General features: G+C 40.9%; 1 protein-coding gene across 5 annotated transcripts in view; it reads right to left on the bottom strand.

Moving 5' to 3' along the window:
* rhobtb4 (Rho related BTB domain containing 4) overlaps window positions 1–1803 on the bottom strand; it is a 39211-nt gene extending 37408 nt beyond the window's left edge. The window contains exons 1-2 of one of the 5 annotated variants that reach the window (XM_014333731.2): window positions 1632–1744; window positions 760–904 (exon numbers count right to left, since the gene is read on the bottom strand). The gene's annotated coding sequence lies outside the window, so the exon portion shown is untranslated. Of the gene's footprint in view, window positions 1–759; window positions 905–974; window positions 1570–1599 lie in introns of those variants that run through there. The other 4 variants (XM_005922854.3, XM_005922851.3, XM_042221222.1 and 1 more) reach the window with 4 other exon arrangements.
* Between the last annotated feature and the right edge of the window lie 6629 nt (window positions 1804–8432).

Genomic DNA, 8432 nt, shown 5'->3' with positions numbered 1-8432 from the left:
GGGGGTGTTTCGACTGCTGTCAGAGAAACCAGTTTTCTTTCCATGCTTTGGCCAGTAACTGCAGCGAATCACTGTTTGGCTCTGTAGACACTAAGTGACTCCATTCTGCAGCTATTCCTTTAAGCTTGACTCATGTGTCCAGACTTCTGCAGGTGGTGAGCACATCTAATTCTGTATTTAACCAAGCTAAGCAAACTAGCAGTTGCAGGGAACATCACCATATGGCAGAAGAAACTGGGATTTACAGTAGAGCACAGCTAATCAAGATGATCTGTGCAGTTTTTCCCCCTTTTTACCACAAAAAGAAAAGTGGGAAGATTATGAGGTAGAACTTCCACTTGCCAAAAACAAAAACCCAAACTGCCCTTTTAGGTAGGTCACAAAGTTTCATCAGTGCTGTGCAAATCAGTGTTTTTGTGTGTATGTGTGTGTGTGTGTGTGTGTGGGGGGTACAAATAAAAAGATAAAGTAAAATTTCAATTACTTTTCAAGTGTTTGTTCAGTACACCCCCTCTAAGATAACTTATGTAACCTCCCAAAAAGCTTTCGGAGAAGTTCAAAACGGAGGCTATTCTAGTTCAGCCTGCGATATGTCGATAGCGCAATACACTGAACAGCCCAAACTAACTGAATCGTTATGCAACCCTTTGCTGTCTGTCCACATGTGGTCTTGCACTGTGAACTGCTCTGTAGCGAGCATACAGATTAAATGGCATGGCAATACACGTAGCATGTGCAACAATCCCCGTAATCTCCTACCTTTGAAACACATTCGCTTCTGCAATCAGTTCAGGGCTCTTTTATTTCCCCCCTTCGACGTCCACTTTAAGTTCACACCTCTCCGCTGCTCTACTCCATTCGCTTTATTCTGGGCAGCGCTCGTCTCTCGCTTCTCCCCATTAAACTGCAAGGCACAAACAATTGCGATCACTTAAGAGCATTCCTCGGGATGACAACATCTAATCATAACTCACATGCTTTAACACTTGCTCCTCCGGTTCAGCACTTGAAATTCCTCAAATCATCGCTTTCGTTTCGTGTAAAGATCTGCCAGAGCTGACAGAAGAAAAATACTCCCGACTGTTGTAGCCGAGAGACGCCAGGAGAAATGCAATTACACGGAGACTGCTGCATATTGCAAAACCTGCAGACATGCTCTTGTTTGCAGACCCCTGCTATTGTGCTCCGGGATCTGTCTGGGTAGTTGTGAGCCTGTGGTCCTGATGCGAGTTTTTCCACGTCCCTTTGTTGTTTCTGTCACACCTACAAGGAGGGAACACACGGAGGAGGGGAACCTTGCCCCTACTTTCTTTTGTCTGACTGTTTTTACCCAGCAGAATCATGGCTGAACTACTCTATTTCTTTTTTTATTTTATTTATATTTTATTTATTTTATTTTGTTTGTTTCTTAAAATATTACACTTTACGTCGCAGACGTACGAGCGTCTCTGGTATACATTTCATCCTCGTGGCATCAGCCCCGTTTCGATCTTTTCTGTCTTGATTTATATTTCTTCCATTTTTATTTATTTGTAATCCGCCTATAACTAAACAGCATATCCCTAAATAAAAGTGCATTTGCCCTTTGTTCTATCTCACCCGCACTTGTATCTTTTAGTCCCCCGTCTCACCGAATCCCTTGCCAGAAGTTTGGTCCTTGCTGGGGAGTAGACTGTCGCCGCTGTCTCTCTCTCTCTCTCTCTCTTCTCCTCCCATTTCCTTCCCGCGTTGTCTTTCCCAGGCGGTGGCAGAACCCAGTTGTGCTTCACTCCAAACCATCCTGCATGGACAGCACGCCAGCGCTTATCAACGAGCACAGTGATGACTGCATCACTGCTTGTCACAAGCGCCACACCCATCCATTCATAAAGCAAAGCGAGTGCCAGCCTCCAGACCAGACTGCTCTCTGGGTGAGGAGGTAGTAAAACAACCACAGTGCTCCTTGAGGGGAAAATGGCTATAATATTCGTTTAGAAAGTCATGCCTTATATCTCTGTGTCTAAGGTGCTGAATTATGAATTTGTAGCCATTTAAATAAAATAGATCTCACCGTGTGAGTATGAAGTGATGAGTGTTTTACCATAGTAAACGTGATGGTTGGGGAAAAAACGTCAGCACTACGCAAGCATCGTGATCTTCATAGTGACTATAGGATGTGTGAGTTTACGTCTTTTGCTTAGTACTGTTTATGTATTCTAGTATAATTAAAATTGTAACACCTAAATAAATAAATAAAAAATCATTTTAAACACTAATAATCTGACACGTAAGATGCAGAGTCACAAACTTAAAACTTAAGTGTGTATCCGGGATCAAAATGAAGGTCAAATTCAAAGTTGGGTGTTTTGTTTGATTCATGAACATAGAGCGAAGGGCACTAAAGAGTTCAAGGTTGCTTTCAACTTTACACCATATAACACAGTCTTTCAACATTTTAATGTATTTGTAACTCCTCATAGATTATCCTTGACAGCTTTATAAAATATTTTCTATAATGGGTGTTGCAGTTGGATTTATCCCACCCCCTCTTGCCACTTATTGAAATATTTTGTCAGAATGATAGATAGATAGATAGATAGATAGATAGATAGATAGATAGATAGATAGATAGATAGGTAGTAGGGGTGCAAGGATACTCGTATCGATATTGAACAGTTCGATACAGTGCTTTCGGTTCGGTACGCATATGTATTGAACAATACAAAATTTGTAATTTATTTTATCAACTTTCCTTCTGACGATGCTGTCTGTGTTGAGCGCTCAGTGAATCTGCGTTCGACTACTCCGCCTAGGCTGCACTGTCGAGCGCAGATCTACTGAGCGCTCAACACAGACAGCATTGTCAGAAGGAAGAGCGCAGGGCAAGCTAGCGAGACAGAAGTTAAGCTCTGCTTGCAACATGGAAAATTGAACCTCCCCCACCCTCATTCAGATCTGGCGTTTGGAATTATTTTGGTTTTCATGTGACATATGACCCTGAAGGTAAACGTCATGGACTAAAGTAAAACAGTATGTTGGATGTGCCACGCACTAGTGTGTTAGCGCAGTTAGCTCATTAACATGTTGGCCGTCTAGCCCCACCCACGGAGATTTGCCGTGTTGTGGCGTTATTGTCATTTCAACGAGATTAACGCTGACAGCACTAGTGGGAACACAACGAATATGACTGCACATTTACGCCGACATCATCCTAGTGCAAAGAAAAGTGGAAGAAGACAAAAACAACAAGCATGCATGCTACAAACTTTACCCGAGTCATTTAGACAGCTGTTAGCACATGATCCTCCTTATGGGGACCTGATATGTTTAATATTGTGGCGAGCTCAGACAAGGTGGAGACGGAGGTGTCGTTTGGTCTTGCTTCCCGTGAGCTAGCCTGGGAGCACAGCCGTTTATTGACATCTGCAGAAGAACACTGCCGCTAGCTAACTGCTCAGCGCGGCAACCGCACAGCAACAACAACAACACACCGTCGCAGCGAGAGGGCGTCGTCACCCGTCACTATGGCAACATAAACAAAACATAACTGTACAAACAGAACCCGAACAGCCCTGACCCGCTACATAGCCCCCAACTAAGGGGTCAGTCGTCCCCGACGACCCCATTACCCCACACAAAGTCCTGCAAATGTCCAGGTGCCTTCTTTTGGCGCACCGGCCGGTCACGAACTGCGGGGGAAAAGTCACTCGGGTCAGAACATGGGGTGCCACCATCATCCCACTTCTGACACCAATGTGGCGAGCTCAGACAAGGAGGAGACGGAGGTGTCGTTTGGTCTTGCTTCCCGTGAGCTAGCCAGGGAGCACAGCCGTTTATTGACATCTGCAGAAGAACACTGCCGCTAGCTAACTGCTCAGCGCGGCAACCGCACAGCAACAACAACAACACACAGGGCGCCCTCTGACCCCGGAAGGACACACCGTCGCAGCGAGAGGGCGTCACCCGTCACTATGGCAACATAAACAAAACATAACTGTACAAACAGAACCCGAACAGCCCTGACCCGCTACAATATGCTGCTGAGAATATAGCCCAGAAGAAGCGTATAGTATAGCTTTTATTTTGGAAAGAGCCATTTCTCTGTAATAAACTCTCTTTTCCAAAGATGAGTGATTCCTCAATCAGATTATTTTTTTAAATTACTTTTGTTTCAGCAACATTAAATTTAAAAACTGTACTTTTGAGTTAAAATATATATTTATAATTTTAATAAATGACAAATTAAAAAGGCATGAACATTTTTTTGTATCGAAAAAATATCGAACCGTGACACCAAAGTATTGAACCGAACCGAACCGTGAATTTTGTGTATCGTTGCACCCCTAATAGATAGATAGATAGATAGATAGATAGATAGATAGATAGATAGTAACACAGCTGACTTCAGCATATGCACCTGAACAAGTCTGTGTGGAAGTCCATGTAGTTCATAATATGGCTGAAACTGTTTACACCTTTGTTTTTATTCTTTCCACTACTCACCCAAGTTCAAAACTATTTGGGTGGATGTTTTGGCATAGCCAAACACTATTGTAAGGTCCTGTATAGTCACTCTTTGGAGAGGATGTTGGCTACAGAGCCATTGTTTCACAAATACAGGGTGAAGTTTTTTCTGAGTAGAAACAATTCATCACTAGTCAATCAGCTGCCATTAGTGCACTCCGTCTTTGTTATTCAGACACTTCAGTTGCCCATTTAGCACTTGGTTCTGTCAGATAGACATTTTATTTTAAGAATTAATTTTAGCATAAGGTTCAGTAGTTTGTTTGTTTTTTTACTAGTGTTTGGGATAGTGTTATCAGTATTATCACCACTGTATGGGGTATTTATGGGGGCAATAGTTAAAAAGTTAAGGACAAGTATTACGATACAAAACCAAACCTGTTGTTAAGGCAGCAGACTCATAATCTCAATGAACGCCCAAGCCTCAGTAAACATATGCACCAAATATCTCTTCATTCTTCTTGTATTGACAAATCTAACCATTAGCACAAGCAAAAATTAAAGACTGTATATATATGGTCTACATTTTTTTTTCCAACATTAGTCAACTCATTTATTTTTTTCACACCTAGTTGTATTTTTTTTATTTTAGCAACAAGGTGAGCCAACAGTCTTCTAGGAACAATTCACCTTCTTTGAACAACCGTGAAGATGTAAGGCTAAATAAGCAAAGCAACACGTCATTTGGGTCAGTTTGTGTAACCTTCAGGATTTAAGATTCAGTATTTTCACTGCCACTGTGTTTAAACATAGTTGTGTGAAATGCTTAAAATTGGGAGCTTTTATTACAAACTGGATAAAAGGATAAAAGTCAAAAGGGTACACAGTTCCAGTGATAATAATATGAATAACTGCTAAAAGTTAAATAAAATGAAATAAAATGGTATCAGTCCTAGCTTACAACTTGTACTTGCACTTTCATCAAAACAAATCAAATCAAATTTGAAAATATTACAAGTGTTTATAAAAATACACCTTTGTGTGGGAGGTGATGTACAATATAACACAACAGGAAAAAATGATCACTTCAATTTATTCTTCACCATAAACTTGTTTTTTTGAATTGTCAGTGAAGTATTTGACCCCCACCTGTCATCAGCATTTCTGTAAATAGAGGTCTTTTCTCTGTATATTCTCTTTTTGGCAAAAGCATAAATGTCAGGAAATTGAGTGAGTGTGAGAGGCCCTTGTCTCTCACAGATTCCCTAAAACTCCTTCTCAGCCAGGCATCTGAGCTGCTATTGTCTTGTGAAGGGAAAGGAACTTGCCCAGGCTTGCTCCTACCTCAGCATGCATGCAAGTCCTAAGCAACCGTCCTCAAGCTATGGCCAGCAGATGCTCACATATGTGCAGGCGGGTGTTGTCACATCATGCTGTAGCTGCACTCTTAGTACACTTGGGAAGAACCACTACTGTGAATTATAACACAAACACAACACATGCACACAAATACAACACACATCTGTGAATACACATGCTACAACTTCTCTGAACTATAATACGGGTACACAAAGTCATTTATTTTCACTCTAGCCCCTGTACCTGACCATTTTCAAAGAAATGTTTGACCTATGAACCATTCAAGCATAAAAAGACATCTAACCCAAGGGATGAATCAATGTTGTGTCTACTCATAACAGACCGCTTAGCAGGGAATCTATTTTAAATTGTATCTTTAGCTCTTGTTACTAGCAGCCCTTCACAAAAACGCAGACTTTGTACCCATTTCAATAGTTTGCCAATGTTAAACAGTTATCAAGGCATAAAATAATCATTTTACCAACAAGGTGATTCCCAAAGAGCTATTAGCCAAAAACTAGACATTCTGGCTTGGCGGGAAATTTGCAGAAACTAGACTGGTGAAGAACAAAGGAAAGAGTGACAGGCTTGAGCGACTACAGCAAATAAACAATGTTGGAAAGTCATATCCTTAAGAAACAGGGAAAAAAATCCAGCAAAGACCTGACACACTTCAGTTGATCCATCTAGTGTTCACTGAAACCTCACCAGAAATAGTGTCAGTAGAAGGACTTTGCTACCAAGAAGCCATTCTTAAGAAAGGGGAAAGGGGGAATAGGCCCAATTACACAAGAACTGGACTGAAAATCAGTGGCAACAGGTTTTATGGAGAGATGAATTCAAATTTGAAATATCTGGTTTAAAATCATTGTTAATATGTACAGAGGGGGTCAGGTGAGAGGTACAACGAGATAATGTTATTCACCTCATCTGTCAGTGGTCATAATGTTATGCCTGATTGGTGTACATTCTTAAGCAGTAAGGGTGTATTTTGTTTTTGGCTTACTTTTTATTAAATAAATAAAAACACAGTCTAATTTGTCATGTGCAGTTGTGTTTACCCACCTTTAAAACCTGGTAAAGTCCAGATAGTTTTTTGTTAATGTCCTGATACAAAAACCCTTACAATTGAAAGAGGGTAAACTTTCTTTTTCTACTAGACTGCAGATGGAAATAAAGATGGCTATAGATACAAATACATGCCACACTGAAGGTCATGAGACTGTAAGTGTATTGAATCTGTCAACTTCTCTGCTTTAATTGGGCAAAACTTCTCTTCTCTTCCTAATGGTGTAGACGGGTCTACCAAACCTTTATCTCAAAGTGTCTTGTACAGCACTTTTGAATTGCCAGAGGCCTCTGCAATAGCACTATTTATGCAGCTGCATGGGCACAATAGGGGCATAATAGGGGATCCACATGGTTCATCTCTCACTCTGTCCCTTTCCTAAAGGGGGGAAACTGCTGACCCCAAAGGTCTGAAAGTCCTATGTCAGCTATATACAACAAACAAAAACATTTTGCCTATGTGTTGCACCTCCAATACATAAAAATATGCCTTAACAATACAATACACAACTAGCTACACACTCACAAAAAAGTCCTGCACAGATCATTTGCACTCAGCAGCTCTGTGCCTTCACTGTAGTATGTCAGGAACCACAATGGCCTTTGACACCAGACATCACACCGAAAGCTAACTTTAAGCTGACGGACCACAATGGGCTTCTCGTTGCCACAGAGCCTCTGCTTTTTTTCTGCTTGATCTCGCGACAAAGCGGTGTTAGAGAAATACCAATTGAGCCTGAACAATTGCTCACAAAAGGGGCACTGACTTGGTGTTTCAAGCACTCTTGCTAAAGATATCACATTCTAGACCACGTGTTGTGATGGCAAATTACAACTGTTTGACAATGTGCTGCAGTTATTGTTTTCTACTCGTAAAATATTTAAATCCAGGGGATTTCAGAAGAGACTTACTGCTTAAATTCTAGATGATTATAGGATAATTTTTTAATATCTTCTCAGTAGAACACTTCTCAAATGTTTTACATGGACAGCAGCGGTCTGCTTTAACATCAGTGGAGGGGATGCAGAGTTGCAGAGCAAGTTTGGAGCATATTTTCAATATTTACATTTACAAAAATATATATAATTCAACTTTTCAGCCACATGAAGTTTGGACATCTGTAGCAACTGACTCTGCAGAAAGTTGGCGAACTCTGCACTATGCACCTCAGCATCCAGTGACCTTGCTTTTGATTTTATGTGGCCTACCCTTTCATGGCTGAGTTACTTTTGTTCCCAATCGGTTCCACTTTGTTATAATACCACTAACCGTTGACTGTGGAATATTTGGCAGTGAGGGAAATTCACAACTGGACTTGTTGTGCATTTTTCAGGGATGAGGGTTTGTTTGTTTGTTTTCACCAAGTTGTTATATGGTGGGTAATCACAGTGTGTTTGTATATTACCAGTATGTGAACAGTCAGTTTAAGAGAAAATAAAGGTGACTTTGAAAACTGAATAAGTGTACCTCAAACAAATGCTCATTACCCCATCGAGTTTGGAAATATTTTGCTTTTCCTCTTTTTGATTTTGTGTTTTTGGACATGCGCATATGCATGCTG

The sequence above is a fragment of the Haplochromis burtoni genome, unplaced genomic scaffold (genome assembly GCF_018398535.1).
Source record: "Haplochromis burtoni strain Fernald_Lab_line unplaced genomic scaffold, NCSU_Asbu1 Contig_63, whole genome shotgun sequence".
Taxonomy (NCBI): domain Eukaryota; kingdom Metazoa; phylum Chordata; class Actinopteri; order Cichliformes; family Cichlidae; genus Haplochromis; species Haplochromis burtoni.
Note: the sequence above shows the minus strand (reverse complement) of the source record. Positions and strands in the feature narration are given on the sequence as shown.